Source organism: Callithrix jacchus, chromosome 1 (genome assembly GCF_049354715.1).
Source record: "Callithrix jacchus isolate 240 chromosome 1, calJac240_pri, whole genome shotgun sequence".
Lineage (NCBI taxonomy): Eukaryota > Metazoa > Chordata > Mammalia > Primates > Cebidae > Callithrix > Callithrix jacchus.
In genome coordinates this window covers 56,032,978-56,050,088 of record NC_133502.1, presented here as the reverse complement: position 1 = coordinate 56,050,088, position 17,111 = coordinate 56,032,978, and the positions used below count along the sequence as shown (strand labels likewise).

General features: G+C 37.4%; 1 pseudogene; it reads right to left on the bottom strand.

Annotated features, from left to right (window-relative positions):
• LOC100395738 (heat shock protein beta-1-like) overlaps positions 1 to 15,191 on the bottom strand; it is a 136,480-nt pseudogene extending 121,289 nt beyond the window's left edge.
• Positions 15,192 to 17,111: the final 1,920 nt, after the last annotated feature.

The window sequence follows — 17,111 nt, the reverse complement described above, 5'->3', positions numbered from 1 at the left end:
GTGTTCACCAATAGCCCCTTTTTTAAACTTTAACCAAAAACGAGCCATTGCTTCACCCTCAGTGAAAAATCACCAGCTGTCCCCCGCCCAAAAAAAGATGGAGCCCCCACCTCCCAAAAACAGGTGGAGTTATTTCCTTTCATGACTGCTCAAGACAGTGTAAGGTCTTAGGGCTTCCCATCATTCCTTCTCTTTCATTTACTCTTTCCTGATAAAGATGAAGATGGGCAAAAAAAAAAAAGAGAGACATTTGCCCTTTGGGCAAAAAACGAAGAGAAATTTGGATCCCTGTTTGGATGTTCTAAATTCAGGTATGCAATAAAGTGGGGTTAATCGTAGTAAAAATAAAAAATAAAGTGAGAGTAATGATAATTTTTGTTTAATGATTTTACCTATTCTATTCTCCTATTATCAAAGAATTCATTATTTACAAGGATGAATCTGTTGAGAGCAAGGTAAAAAGAACATCTGTGGGAAATACTGAACACTAAAAACTGGTTCTTTTTCATGTACTTAAATGTAAGCATTTCTTTTACAGCTATTCTCAACAATCATCCCTAAGACATGTTATTAGCTGGGGAAAAAGCAGCTTCCATCATCCAAAGAAAAGCATCCTCCATTAGCCAAACAGTATGGGTTAGTGATGCAGATTTTTAAATGTAAGTGGACTGTTTTCTGGGACTGCAAATTGTTTAAGATAGATCTGATAAACACTTAACATATAACACACACCACATCTGAAAAGTAATTACATAATTTATCTGTGAGTTTTATTTTAAACTACACCTTATGAAAAATTTAGTATTTTCCCCTTATTAGTAAAATATAAAATTATGTTAGCTGCCAGGCCAATTCATTTTTAGCAGGCCATATATCTTTCTCTTATTTCATCTGTAGGAAACTTTGATTATAGTGTCAAACTAAAACAATGGTGTTATTTATTCTGTTTGTGTCTGACTTAATTATATGTAAAAGCCAAACACCAAAATATGATACACACATACCACATATACACATTTACTAAGGATTGTCATGGCTTTTATTATTATCCCCGTATTAATCCTTTCTCACACTACTGTAAGGTCATACCCAAGACTGGGTAATTTATAAAAGCAAGAGGTTTAATTGACTCAGTTCCACATGGCTGAGGAGACCTCAAGAAACTTAAAATCATGACAGAAGGGCAAAAAAACCTATCAGATTTCATGAGAAATTACTATCATGAGAAAAGCAGCATAGGGTTCCCAATTGTTATCTGGCAACTTATAAATTTTACCTACATATTACATTATGTTGTTATAAAATTAAGTAATGAGAAACTATGTATTGATTTATCTTGTTTTTATATCTTAGAAAAAAAAAAACATGTCCTTCTTCACATGGCAGCAGGAAGAAGTGCCAAACAAAAAGATGGAAGTCCCTTATAAAACAATCAGATTTCTATATTTTTAGTAGAGACAGGGTTTCACCATGTTGGCCAGACTGGTATTGAACTCCTGACCTCAGGTGATCCACCCACCTTGTCCTCCCAAAGTGCTGGGATTATAGGCACACGTCTGTAATCCCAGCTACTCGGCAAGCTGAAGCAAGAGAATTGCTTGAACCTGGGAGGAGGAGGAGGTTGCAGTAAGCCAAGATCACACCAATGCACTCCAGCCTGGGTGACACAGTGACACTCTGACTCAAAAATAATAATAAAAAAAGAAACCATGAGACTTCATGAAAACTTATTATCATGAGAACAGCAGCATGGGGGTCCCAATCCCTATTTGGTAACTTATAATCTTACCTACATATTACATTACATTGTTACAAAATTAAGCAATGAGAAACTACATATTGAATTATCTTGTTTTTATATCTTAGTTCAAAAGGGATAAATTAGTTATATTAGATCTAAAGCATTTTAATCTTAAGTGTTTTGATAATCATTTTTATAAGAAGCATTCTATAATCTTTCTTTAGAGTTCCACTATAAAGAGTATACTTTAGAGTTTCTACTATACTTAAAAACATGCTTGACACATACTTAATTTGAAAATTAGAGTGATTTCCAGTTCTAAGGTAAGAGAAAACATGTGTCTACCCTCCTTCTGCTAATTACAGCTGTAAACTCTCACATAAAAATAAGCAAGAAGACTGAAAGGTGAAGAGAAGGCGGCAGACTAGTGTGGGGCCTTGGGAACTAAGAAGCAACATGGCAATGAGTTTCCTGGTTTTTCTGTTTGCCTTGTGCACATACCCTATACTGGGTGCTAGAGAAGCTAGTAATCCAGAAACACCATTGGTGGAGATTTTAGAAAGCCCCTCAATAGCCCATTCTCTGTAGGCAAAAGACCAGGAAAGGGCTGCCCAGTAAGACAGAAAAACTTTTGGAAAACAACTTCCTTACTCTGACCATACAACACGGAAAAACTAAGGCTATGCTTCTACCAGGTACAAAGGCCAAGTAGCAAGCTCAGGCTTCAATCTCATCAGAAGTCTATAACAAAGTGTGCCCCTTTACTTCTGGGATGGTGTCAGAGAAGGCCAAGTGGGGAGCCAGAACTTCCACCACAACCCAGTGTTAACTAGAGCTCCCTCTACCACCGGTGATGTCAGTGAAGGCCACATGGGGAGCCCTGCTCAGCAGTTATGAGGTACCCTCCACCAGGGTGTTAACAGAACTTGGACATCTACCTCAACCTGACATCAACTGTGTGGTACCACTGTCATGTCAGATATCATGTCAAAACATATCTGCTAAAACACAAGATTTAAATAAAATTCAGAGTTCCATGATGCTCAAAATGTCCAGGATACAATTCAAAAAATCAAAAATCATGCCAAGAGCCAATTATACCAAGAGCTTAGCTTGAATGAAGATCATCAACATTCCTCCCACATAAGTGGCAGAGATGGTGACATTATCTGACAAAAATTCTTAAGTACTCATGAGAAAAATGTTTCAAAGAGCAATTATGAACATGTTTAAACAAAAGAAAAACAAACTTTCAGCCAAGAAAAAAAATATATAAATGGAAATTTTTGGACTAAAAATACAGTATCTGAAATAAAAAGCTCAACTGGGCTCAACAGCACAGTGGAGATGACAGTCAGTGAACTGGAAGATAGAGCAATAGAAACTACCCAATCAGAACAATAGATGGAAAAAATAAACTGAAAAAATAAAGAGAGCCTTAGGAGTTTATCAGACTATAATTAAAAATCTAACATTTATGTATTAGTCCATTCTCACACTACTGATAAAGACATACCCAAGACCACGTAATTTATAAAGAAAAAGAGTTTTAATGAACTCATAGGTCCATGTGACTGGAGAGGCCTCACAATCACAGCAGAAGGTGAAATGCACATCTTACTTGGTGGCAGACAGGAGGGAATGAAGCCAAACAAAAAGGGAAATCCCTTATAAAACCATCAGATCTTGTGAGACTTATTCACTACCATAAGAACACTATGGAGGAAACCACCCCCATGATTCAATTATCTTCCAGCAGGTCTCTTCCACAACATGTTGGAATTATGGAAACTACAATTTAAGATGGTATTTGGGTGGGGATACAGCCAAACAATATCAAATTATGTCATCGGGATCCCAAGATGAGAGAAAAGAGCAGTACTAAAAAGGTGTTTAAAGAAAATAATGGCTGAAAATTTCCCAAATCTAGAGAATAATGTTAGCCTACAGACACAAAAAACTGAGCTAATCCCAAACAGATTAAATCCAAAGACACCCATGCCAAGACACATAATAATTCTGAAAACTAATGAAAGAAAAAATTTTGAATGCAGTGAGAAAGAAACATCTTACCTATAAAGGTAAAAATTTCTAATGATAGCACATTTATTATCAGAAAACCTGGAAGCCAAATATGGTAAAACATTTTTCATGTGCTTAAAAAAAATTACTGTCAACCCAGAATCTTATATTCAGCAAAAAATATCATTTGGAATGAAAAAGAAATTATGACATTCTTAAAAGAAGGGAAACTAAGAATTTGTCACCAGAAGTTCTACCTTAAAAGAAGAGCTAATGTAATTTCCTAAGAAGGAATGAAGAAAAAACAATGGATAGAATAAAAATATGAATAAATACAGATCTCAGCTCCTCTGTTTTCTACATTATGTTTGATGTTTAAAACCAAACTTAGAACATTCTCTTTAGTTTTCAATGTACATAGAGGAAATGTTTAAGATGATTATATTAGAAATGTGGAAGGGTAAAGGAGTCTAAAGGGAAGTAAGGTTTCTGTGCTTCTCACAACTGGTAAAATGTCAATATGAGTAATATCTTGAGTAACCACCCACACATACACATACACACACACACACACACACACACACACACACACACACACACAGAGAGAGAGAGAGATGTTACAGAAAGATGTATACTCAAAAGCACTTTAAATAAAATTCTAAAATATGTTTCAGTAATCCACAAGGAGGCAATAAAGAAAAAGAGATACAAAAATGAGAAAAGAAAAAGGTAACAGAGGGAATAAGCAGAAAAAAAAATAAAATGACAGATTTAAGCCAGAGATATTTGTTAGGCAGAAGTTCAGGTGTGACCACAAAAAGGTAGCATAAGGAAGATCTCTGTGCCCTCAATAACATTGCAGTGATAGAACAGTTCTGTTATCTTGGCTGTGGTGATGGTTACATGAATATGTACATATAATAAAAATGTGTGGAACTATACACATTATGCCAATGTCAGTTTCCTGGTTTTGATATGTAAGGTGTAACCGTTGGAGGAAACTCAGTGAGTGCTGTGTATATGACATGCTGCTCTACTGCTTTTGTAGTTTTCTGTGAATCTGTAATTAGCTCAAAATAAGTTTTAAATTTTTTTTCAAAAAATGAAGTCAGACATTTGGTTGATTGGTTTGACAATGTGTCCTTGCTTTCTAATTAGGCTCTCTGTTGATCATTAATGAGCTAAATTTTCTACTCTAGGTAAAAAACTGTTTGTCACATGATAAAATGAAAGTATTATATCAGACATATCATCCTAGTAAAAGTGTAATACAATTAACAATGTTTTATTTTCCCTGTCTTTTCTGAATGAATATAAAGCTCGGATAAATAGGATGCCCCTAAATCTTAAAAAAATAGGTAAAAATGCTTATCATTTCATAAGTCTTGACAGCATCTTTTTAGTATACTATACTTTCCTGAAACTAGAAACTCAAATTCAAGGAGACAAGAGTAAGTTATATAATTTAAAGGAACTTAATTATATATTTTTAAAATGAATGATAGTGGGTATTAAATTATCATATTTGGATACCGTTCGTTTTAAAAATGATGTAGTAGTTTTATGTTTAAATGTCAGCATTTATAAAATAACAGAAACTACGTCTTTCCCAATTACTTAAAGTTATAAAGAATCTTTGAAGTCAATTACAATATATGTGGTTGGGCAAATTTTTTAAAAAGTTGGAACACCATATACAGAAGCCCAGTATCTTTCAGAACTAGCCTCTTCCTCTTTCCTATTGGTCCCAAACCACTCTGAGTCAGACCATCTATCACTCACACATAGCCACATAGCAACTTACACTGGGTTCCTAGGCTCGGCTTCTCTCCTATTTATACTTCTGTCATAGTCATGAATCCTCCTCAGAGCCAGTCTTTGAGTCAGGTGTTCTGAGTGTGGAGACAGTAGACTATGCTAATCTCAACAAAGACTGAATGGGATGGGGTGTTAGCTAAGGAGGGTTTGTGTCTGGAGCACCATTTATCTGGGACTATTTCTGACTCATTTGATCTTTTTAATGCTGGCTTTGCCAGCTTCTGATCTCCTTTACATATTTTGTTTAGCTTACTTTGAGAAAGATTTATAAAAGTCTTTTACATACAGACACTTGATTTGTGCAAGGAGATTATATATCTATCTATAGGTATAGATAGATGATATCACTTGACTTTTAAGAAGCTTACAGCTAATAGATTTCAAATAAATAAAGTACTGAAGGAAAGATACGAAATAGAATATTCAGAAATACTGTATTTTATCAAATCGAGGATACCATAGATTATAAAATGTTGCATAATTCTACAACATCTATCAAAAAGGAAAAGCCACTGCTGCTTAAATACATTTTTATAACAGAATCTTTATGTTATACTTATTGAAAGAACTTACAAAATTTATTTAAATGTATATTTTTATATTATGTATACATTAAAAGGAAAATAAACTGGTTAACATGTTCCTGAAACTTTGTATTCAGTTTATTTTTTAGTATCACTTTGAGTCAGAGCTCTTCATGGCTATGTCTTTCCACACAGCAGTCTTCTGTGCCCTCTGTAACGTCGGTAATGCAGCAATTCTTGAAAGAGTACTTTACTCCTATCCCTAGGATTTTCTTTCAAGTTGTTGATACTCTTTCTACAAGTTTTGACAACTCTTTCTTGACTTTATGGAGAAGTTGTCAACAAAAGATTTTCAAACAATTAACAGTCATAATCCTTCTTTGAATGGGTCTCTTAAAGTTTGTTGACAATGAGAGTTTGCAGCTTTTCAGCGGTGCTTCCATGAATAATAATCAGTTTTAAGTATGCGCATGAACCAACAACCACCTTATAACCAGTGATCACAAAACATCAATAATGATAAAGGCATCCTGATTTCAGAAATAAGATGTAGAAGAAAAAATATTATGTTTTGGATTTGATATAGTATGATAGTACGAAGGAAAGATTGGTTACGTTTTTCTGGGATTATTTGGGATAGTTTCTGACAAACAGTCATACCTGACCATGTTTGGTTTTCTGTTTGTGTTTAATTGTTGAACAAGCATTCAACAGGTATAAAAGGGGAGGAGGAGGGGAATACATGGAGACATAAAGCAACAGGGCAAGCTGGGGATTCAAGCAATTGGTGAGAACCTAAGATGAGTCTGAATATCAAGACAAGTGTCAAAAGGGTCTATGTGTTCAAATAAGAAGCCTGGACTCTGTTGGGCAAGTTACTATTGAGCTACTAAGATGTTAAAGGACTGCCAGGATTTGATTCAAAGAGGCTTTAAGATGGATGACTATAAGCATTTTACACCCACCTCCTTCACTTAGAAAAAACAAAATAGTACATAGATAGCCACACTTTGAATACATATCCAAGAGAGAATACTAGAATTGAACAGAGAAGTGACAGGGAACACCAAGAGGGGAAGGAGAAGGAAGAGGCAATCTTCTAGGACAGGATTGGCTGGGAGTTGGGAATAACTTCTTCCCAGTGCAGTGCAAGGATGAGTAAAGGACTTCCACTAGCCCACAGTCCCACCGTGGAATTGTGCAATCCATGCCACAGGGGAACCCCTTGACCCTCCCAACCCCAGAAACTAACATGGAGAGCTGCTGGAAGATGATGGGGAAGAACTGCTCTGAGATGGAGCTCACACTGGGTCCTACACCCTTTGTTAGCTAAGTAGCTTTGTCAAGGTGACATTTTCAAACCTCACATACTGAATGCTGTCCTGTGCCCAGTGTCACTAGGACTAAAGTGTTATGGAAGTCAAGCTGTCACTGCTGGGACTGGAAAGCCAGCTGGGAGTACTGCCATGGCCAGGGCTAAGAAGCAAGCAAGGCACAGGCTACAGTTGCCAGTGCTGGAAAAGGAACACTACTAGGACTGCTACTGGAATGCAAGCTCCGAGTTGCTGCTGGGACTTGGTCGCAAGCTGGGTGTTTGCTCCTGCAGCCAGGGCAGAGATATGAGCTAGGTGTGAGCTATAGCCACCAGAACCAGAGAGCGAACCCCACCAAAAGTGGGGCATAGGAAGGACACACTTTTCCCATCCAGCAGCTTATTCTGTGGGCACTGATGATGGCACAATCTGTTCCAGTGGTTAAAGCCTCATCATAGCTGCTACTGTCCCTCATCTGAACACTCCACCTGGAACCCAAGGATCACCCCCACCTCTGTCCACCAAGGCTGGCGCTGGTTCTCACCACTGGGGAACCTGAACACTAGCCAACCTAGCTCAGCTTCACCCCCTAGCTGAGAAAGAGCACATTGCCCAGGGTCCTGGAGATTGTCCAGCACAATACACCATCTTAGGCAACTGAGCAAGTGACAAAACCAAAACAACAAACAATAAGAGAGAAATAAAGAAACAACAAATATATAAAATGACCAGAAAACAATTTACAACATGATCACATATCAATAACCTTGAATGTAAATGGATTAAATTATCTGCTGGAAAGATAAAGAATGGCTGAATGCATTAAAAAAAAGAATCCAACTATGTGCTGTTTACAAGAAACTCACTTTATGAATAAAGGCACATAAACTGAAAGGAAAGAAATGGAAAAAGATATTCTATACAATCAGAAACAAAAAGTGGGCCAGAGTCACTATGCTTATATCAGTTAAAACAGACTTTAGGTCAAGAAAAGTAGGAAAAGACAAAAAAAAGGTCATTATATGATTTTTTAAAAATCCAGCAAGAGAATACACAATTTTAAATATGTATGCATTCAACACTGCAATACCCAGATTCATAAAGCAAATATTCTCAGATATAAAGGGAGAGAGAGACTGCAATACGACAATAGTGGGGGACTTCGTCTGGACCCAGTGGCTCACACCTGCAATCCCAGCCACTTGGGAGGCTAGTGTTCATCTGTGACTGAATGAAGAAAATGTGGTAAAGGAATGAAATCACATCATTTGCAGCAACTGGAGGTCATCATCTTAAGTGAAAGCCAGACGGAAAAAGACAAATATCACGTCTCACTTATATGTGGGAGCTAAAATATTTGATCACACGGAAGTAGAGAGCAGAAAGATACATAACAGAAACTAAAAAGTGTGGGAGAAAAGGGAGGATGAATAGAAGCAGACTAGAAGGCATAAACATTCAGTAAGATAGAAGAAATAAATTCAGTATTTGATGGTAGAGTGACTACTCTTATCAAAAATATACTGTGCTCATATGATGGACACTCTAAATACCCTGATTTGATCACTTGTTATGGGTTTGGGTTGCATTTGGCTCTAAAACAATCTTGTTGGGAAAAGTGTCAGGGAGAGGACTTCTTCCTACATATGCATTGAGAGAGATCCCAACTAGCTAATGATCTTGTTTGTAAGAAAGAGATTTTGTTGGTTGAATGCCTAAAGAGAAAGGTGGGGCGGCCTTCAGATTATACCAGTTTATTAGCTAGCATTGCTAACCAACTATTGCAAGCTCTGAAAATAAAAGATCTGGAACCCCCAAAAATAAAATTATACACATGTAGCAAAATTACTCATGTACACTATAAGTTTGTACAATTAAAAAATTTTATTCATGAAAAATTACTCTAATTATCCAGCAAAAGAGAAGTTTAAGAAATTTAAACATGCAAGGAAGCTACTGGCAGCATAGTAGAGATGATGTAAGTAAATACTCCCAGAGGTCCTCAAGAGAATGAAAGCAGCATCAATAGCGTCTACGTCCATGATGCCATGAAGACCAGGCTCCCATTGCAGTTCTGAGTAGATGATAGTTGTAGAGAGAACCTATTACTGAAGTGAGTCTCCAGTGGTGGCCTTTTGCCTCTGACCTTTCACGGCTCAACCCAATCTATAAGGCAAGAGGAAAAAAAATCCTGCCGAATCAGATTACTTCAATTCACCGTAGGCATGCATGGAACCATTTTAACCAAGCAGAGTGTTTTATCAGTATTCTCCAGTGGGATTCTAACTTAAAGGAACTAGATAAAGTAGTTGTTCTTCACAAAATATAATGGAGAGATATTAAGAAGGAAGGGAGGGAGGGAGGGAGGGAAATCAGCACTAGAAATAGAAGATACCATTTTCACTTTGAAAGTTTAGAAAGTATACACAATAGTGTAGCATTCAGCCATTAAAAAGAGTGAAATTGCATATTTTGCAACAACATGGATGGAACTAAAGGCTATTATCTTCAGTGAAACAACTCAGATACAGAAAGACAAGTACCACAAGCTCTCACTTATAAGTGGGAGCTAAATAATGTGTACAAGTAGACATCAAGTGTGAAATGCTAGCCAATGGAGACCTGGAGAGGTAAGGGGGTGAGAGGTAGGTGGATAATGAAAAACTACTTGATGGGTACAATGTATGTTATTCTGTTGATGGATACACTAAAAACCCTGACTTCACCTCTATGCAATCTACTCATGTAACAAAACTGCACATGTACCTTGTGAATTTATATAAAAAGTTTTTTTTTTTAAGAAAAGGAAGCTTAAAAGGACATCCATACATGAAACAAAGATATCTAGAAGAACTTGTTCCCACAGAGTGAAATTCTGGTAAATTTCTTATGCTTCCTCCTACCTCTTTACCCCAAGTTTATTCACATATTTAGATTAGAATTAAGATTCATTTAATTATCTCCCCAACCTTTATGCTATAATTTTACATGTTACATTCTTTTATATTATTTCATATGTTCCTGAGGCTCTGTTTGATCTTTTCAATCTATTTTCTATTATTTCTATTCTGATTATTCTTAATCTGTCCTCAAGGATATCTTACTTTCTACTGTCATCTGCATTGTGTTGTTAAGTCCATTCAGTGATTTTTAATTTCTGATATTAGATACTTTTCAGTTCTAGAATGTCTAAATATTTCTTCTTCATTGCTGCTGTATCTGTGCTGAATTTTTAAGAATATTTTCATTTGTTGCAAATAGATTTTCCTTTATGTCCTCGAGGAAAGTTAAATAAGTTGCTTTAAATATTTATTCACTATTTCTAACATCTCACTTATCTCATTGTTTTTTCTTAAGAATGGGTTTTATTTTTCTGGTTCTTTGAATGTCAAGTAATTTGGGATTTTTATCTCAGACATTGTGAATATTGTTTGAGAGATGGGGTTCTTTACATGCTTCTGAAAACCATACATCTGCTGTGTTGGAAACGGGTTTATAACATCAGGAAAAATCCACACCAAGACGACAGCAAGGCTAGTTTACTTCCTGCAAGAAAGGTGCAACTTGCCAGCAGTCTTGCCATGAGAGCACACCTGAACATAGGAGAAAGGGGCGTTTGTAACTTTCATAACCTAATGCAGTTGCCCTACACTGTGTCCAGCTTGCCTTGGCAGGGAATGGGACCTCACATTCTATGCTTGACCCGATTGACTAAAAACTTGGAAATATCCTGAATAGATAAAGGGAAAGAAGTCAAGGAAGGAGAGGAAGCTAGTCAGGAGGGTTTCCAAATAAGGAATGGCATGCAACAGGGTTTGGAGCTTGCCCAGTTCTGTTCTGTTCAGACATGCCAGATCAAGTCAAGATAGCTGATTTAAGAGGTAGCTGATTTAGAGAATATATACATGGGTATATGTTTAGGCTAATAGTGGATAATGGACATAGAGCAAGAGATTCTGACTCCTCCTTATAACTAGTCAAAGAGGTAAACTTTGATGAACTTCCCCATCTCTCACATGCTGTTTTAGCAATGATTTGGCTGGATTCAAACTGCAAACACAGACTCTTAGGAAACACCTTGAAGTTTAGTTCTTTCACCTTAGTGGAGTCTATCACACACACTGAAGGTTTGGCAGCTAGAGAGAGATTTAGGCTGACTTTGCAACAGAATGTGGGTGCTTTCTCTGTCCCTAGCTCTCCAGAATTTCCCTTTCACTGGCCCTAACTCTGTCCTTTGGTTCTTCAGACCAGAAAAACTGAGAATTTCCTTTCAGAATTATAGTGACATCTTGATGTTAACTTTGACCCACCCTCAGATGGAATGCTGTTAAAATATTGGTAACTCATCCTTTTTCTAAGGATCAACTCTTCTCCAGAATCAGCCTGCTTTTGTTCATTCTCCAGTAAGTTTAGGTCATTTGGATTTTATTTTGCCCAGAATTTGTAGTTTTTAATCAGCAGGAGGGTGAGATTTAGTGGGAACTACTCAGTCATACAGGAAGGGAAAATTCAACATTCCTGACTATGATTTATAATCACTTACTGAGTCTTTGATCTGCACAGGAACTGTGCTTTTTCACACAATATCTCATTTAGTCCTAAAGGAGTCCCAGTGAGAAGTAACTATTTACATTTTACAGGTGAGGAAAAAGAAGTGAAAAAAGGCCCCAGGTTACGTTCTAATAACAAATTCAAGCCTCGTGTTTTAAAGTCCAAAGTTCATATTCTTAACCTACTGCTTTAAGAAATGAAATAAGCTCTCACTTCCAAAAGGTGCCCTAAGGCACCAAAAACTGCCCTAGGCAGCCTTCTTAATCAGAAGCCGACTTTAAACTCGTTGATTGTAGGCTTAGAAATTCATTTTCTTCTTCACTTCAAGTAGTGTTTCCCCCACTTGCCTTATCATACAGATCACCTGAGGGGAATTTCTGGCTACAGATAACAGACTTTCTCAATCAGTCCCCAGGGGCAACGGGCTGAAAATCTGAATATTTAACAGGCTCTCCAGATGACTCTGTTTCTCCAGTTTAAAAACACTTACTTAAAAAATGAGCACCTCGCACCCACACACTTTTTTTGCAACTGTTTCCTGGTATAAATAATGACAATACTAAGAACTGGTAATTATCACCTAGAGCTTACCTCAGGCCAGGCAGGCACTTTTCTAAGTATTTTGTATGTACTATCTCCTTTAATCCAACAAACCTACCAGTAGTTACTGTTTTTACAAGGCGACTAAGGTACCAGCTGCCTACAATCATACCAGTAAGTAGTGAACCACAGTTTAATTCTGCTATTTGACTCCATGACTTTTTTAAAAATCACAACACTATTCTACCTCCACTTGTTCAATCTGCCATAACCATACCTGAAGAGATGTTTGAGTGAACATATGGCCACGATGTAGCATTGCCAAAAGGCCCAAGAATAACATTAACTCAGCCTGGAAAGAGCATCTCTTCACTGCCAGAACCCACCGAAGCTTTGGATTCTGCTCTGGGCAGTTCAAAAGATCCTGCTACTTTGATTACCTTCACCAGGAAGATTGGAGAAGAGTAGGAAAGAGCTCTGGAGAGCTCAGCCAACACACTCACAACATATACCTAATTATTTTCATATCTTTTCCATAGCAGTCCATGTGCAAGGCTTCCATGCATAAACGTGGCGAGTTTATAGTCTAAGAAAGGAGGAAGACAATTCATGATGCCAGCTATTGCAGACTGATCTACTGACTATATGCATAACTCTTTAGGTCTTTTATAGATTATGGTGTCTACCAAAAAAGTTTGAAGTGGAGAGGGTCAGCTTGTTCCTTATGATAGGTTATTCTAAAAGCAAATCTCAGAGTTGCTTATTCATTCATTAGATGTTTATTAGCAAAAAAAAAAAATATTAAGGAAACTATTTGACTTCTGTAGATTGGAGGCTTCTGTTGTCTTTCTTTTCAGATGCTCTGACCACCAATTTTGTATGAAAGTCTCATTCTAGAACAATGAAAGTTTCCAGAGGCAGGATTCTGTCACCTTTATTTGAAAGAATCTAGAGTTCGTAACTAGAAACCAGACCTTTTAAGTGCAGTCCCTAGGGATGCATATAATTACAGATCTTGTATAATTTTTGTCCTATTCATGTTATTTTAAACACAATCAACGTATAATATCTTTATTTCACAATTGACAGCTTATTTGTAATATTCCTCACATTAAGCAACGGGCTACATTTTGTGCTAATAAAAACCTATTTCTGACAGCCAGTGTGCTAATTAGAAAGCATCTGCTGTTGATGGAGCTGCGGATAACATAAAGCCTGTGATAGCTGCCTCTGAGTGTGGCCCCTGCTGATAGACTGTTATTTGACCCCTGGACTACACTTTCTTAATTAGTAGACTAACTGACCACTTCATGACTGTGCTTTCTAGATAATGCTAAAGAACTTTGAAAGTAATTACAGACATTGTAAGGACAACGACTAAGACAGTAGCAGCCACGGTTAAGTTCTATGTAGGAAGCCCATGACAGGGTTTTTGATAGAGAGGAAACAGTTTTTGGTTTCCAGAGACCCAAGACTGGATGTGGGAGGGTCAAGAGTCAGGAATTACCTTTCCTACTTTTCCTTTTCCTGCAGTCCTCCTGCCTCAGTTGTCCAGAAGTACAACTAGGAAAGAATGGAAAATATTTAGGGAGGCATTAGCCAGGAGTAGAGAGTAAGAATTGTCTGGTGCATTTGGGCTGCTACAAAACACCATTGTCTGGTTAATTTATAAACAGCAACATTTATTTCTTACAGTTTTAGAGGCTGGGAAGTCCAAGATTAAGTCACCAGGAGATTTAGGATTCAAGGAGGGCTTGCTCTCCAATTCAAATATGGCACCTTGTTGCTGCCTTTCACTTCACCAGGTGAGAATGCTGAAATTTAAGGCAGCTCTCTTCAACCTCTTTCATAAGGGCACTAATCCCATAAATCTAATTCTTCAGGACTTAACCTCCTCCTGAAGCCCCCCACCTCACTCTTCATACTATCACATTGGGGATTAAGTTTCAACATGAATTTTGGCAGGATACCAACATTTCAGAGCAGGAATCATGATAGTTAGAGGTGACAGACAGCATCAGTGTCAGAGAGTAATATGAAAGCATCCTATGAACACTCAACCCATAATTTCCCCAATCACCAGCAGAGCTATTACAGTAGCCTCAGCAGTTCTTAGACACATGGATTTGTTCTTCACAGATTATAAAACATTCTGAGCCCATTTCCCACCTACCAACTCTACACTGCTGAAAATACTGTCTCCACCACTTCCCCTTAACAACTTCCTTTCTATTCAGCCTGATCTAACACTGTTCTAGAGATTGTTAGATCTCTGAAAAAGCAGTAACTGGTCATTTATATTTTTCAACACACCCTTTCCTCTGCTTCCTAGTTCCTAAATGACAACTAGTGATTCTGTTCATTTTTATGTTTTTACTATATTTTTCTTTTCCTTTTTTTTTTGAGGCAGGGTCTAACTCTGTTGCCCAGGCTGGAGTACAGTTGCATAACCTTGGCCTGCTGCAACCTCAGTCTCCCAGGTTCAAGTGATCTCCCACCTCAGCCTCCTGAGTAGCTGGGACTACAAGCACAATACACCACACCTGGCTGGTTCTCGTTCGCTCTCTGGCTCTCCTCTGGCTCTCCTCTGGCTCTCCTCTGGCTCTCCTCTGGCTCTCCTCTGGCTCTCCTCTGGCTCTCCTCTGGCTCTCTGGCTCTCTCGCTGAGATGAGGTCTCACCATGTTGCCAGGCTGGTCTCAAATTCTTAAGCTCAAGCAATCCTCCCACCTCAGCCTCCCAAAGTGTCAGGATTACAGGCATGAGCTGCTGCATTCAGCCTATATTTTTCTTTTCCTAAGAAAAGCTATGCTTTATTCTACATGCCTATTATATAAAGAACTTAGTAACATGAAAAAAAAAATAAAAGTCACCATAAATCCTGCAATCCAAAGAGTACCACTGTTAGCAAACTTTTGTCTTAATATAAATACACATAAATTTATATAATTTTACATGAATGTTAACCATGTTTTTTCACACATTTTTTAACTTTTTAATACAATTAAAAAAATTTTTTAACATATTTAAAAATGTTTTAATTGTGGCTTACTTCCAAAGTAACACATTCTAGTAGAATCAATAACATATGTACACATATATTGGGAACGTGTCACTGTTTTGAATGAAAACTTGTATTCTGAATGAAAACCTGTATTCTTATTCCTCCAAGCCAATGGTTTGTATTTCATTCGTTCTTTTTAATGTCAGCATAATGTTCCATGACACAGATCGCTGGGGTGTATTAATTCTCTCCTTAATGGGGATTCATAATTTTTTCTATATTTTTTTTATTTTGGTCCCTACAAACAAGGTTTGAGTACTTATCTTCTTACATATATTCTCAATATGCCAGGCACGTTTGTCCCTTTGACTATTTCTAGGAGTAGGATTGCTATGTTGAAGACTGTGTATTTTTATTCTAATGAATTTTGCCAAATTACGTGCCAAAAAACCTTTCAGAATTCACATATCTGTTTGCCAAGTGGAAGAGTGCTCTTTTGCTCAAATCTTTACCAGTGGGAGGTATGATAACTTTTTAATTTTTGTCATTCTAATGGGAGAAATAATCTTTCTCATTCCTAGTTTATTGAGTCTTTTCATGACCACTAGTAAAATTTAATCCTCTCACATGTTTATTTTCCACCTGGATTTCCTTTTCCGTAAAATGTCTATTTACATCTTTTGTTCATTTAACAAGATCATTCTTTTTATTCTGCCCCCTTGAAGGTGGTTATTGCATATTATAAGTTTAGTCTATCATATGTGCTCCACTTCTTTTACTTTATTATTATTATCTTTTTTAAAGACAGTCTTGCTCTGTTGCCAGGCTGGAGTGCAGTGGCTGAATCTCAGCTCACTGCAACCTCCGCCTCCCAGGTTTAAGCAATTCTCCTGCCTCAGCCTTCAGGTAGCTGGGACTATAGGTGTGTGCCACCAAGCCCAGCTAATTCTTGTATTCTTTAGGAGAGACCAAGTTTCACCATGTTGGCCAAGATGGTCTTGATCTCTTGAGCTCATGATCCGCCCACCTCGGCCTCCCAAAGTGCTGGGATTACAAGCGTGAGCCACCGCGCCCGGCCTTCCTTTTTCTTAATAAATCATTAGTGTCTTGATTTTGTATTTGCTGTCACCAACTGTTTAAATGTTTGATTTGTATATAGTCTAGCATGCCAATCTTTCTCTTTGTGGCTTCTGGGTTTCTTCTTTTGCTTCAAAAATGTTCACTGTTACAAATGAAACTGCAACAAACATTCCAGACCAATTTTTTAGTCCAATTATTTCCTTGGACTAAATTCCAAAGAGTTAAATTAGCAAATTACTGAGGTAGAACATTTTTAAGATTCTTAATGATGTTGCTAAATGTTTCTCAAGATAGACTGTGGTTGTGGCCTTTTAAATCTATCTAGCAGAGTGTATTAGTCCATTTTCACGCAGCTATAAAGATACTAAGACTAGGTAATTTATAAAGGAGAGAGGTTTAATTGACTTACCGTTGCACATGGCTAGGAAGGCGCCAGGAAAGTTACAATCATGGAAGAAGACGAAAGGGAAGCAAGGACCTTCCTCACGTAGTGACAGGAGCGAGAAGAGTAAATGGAGGA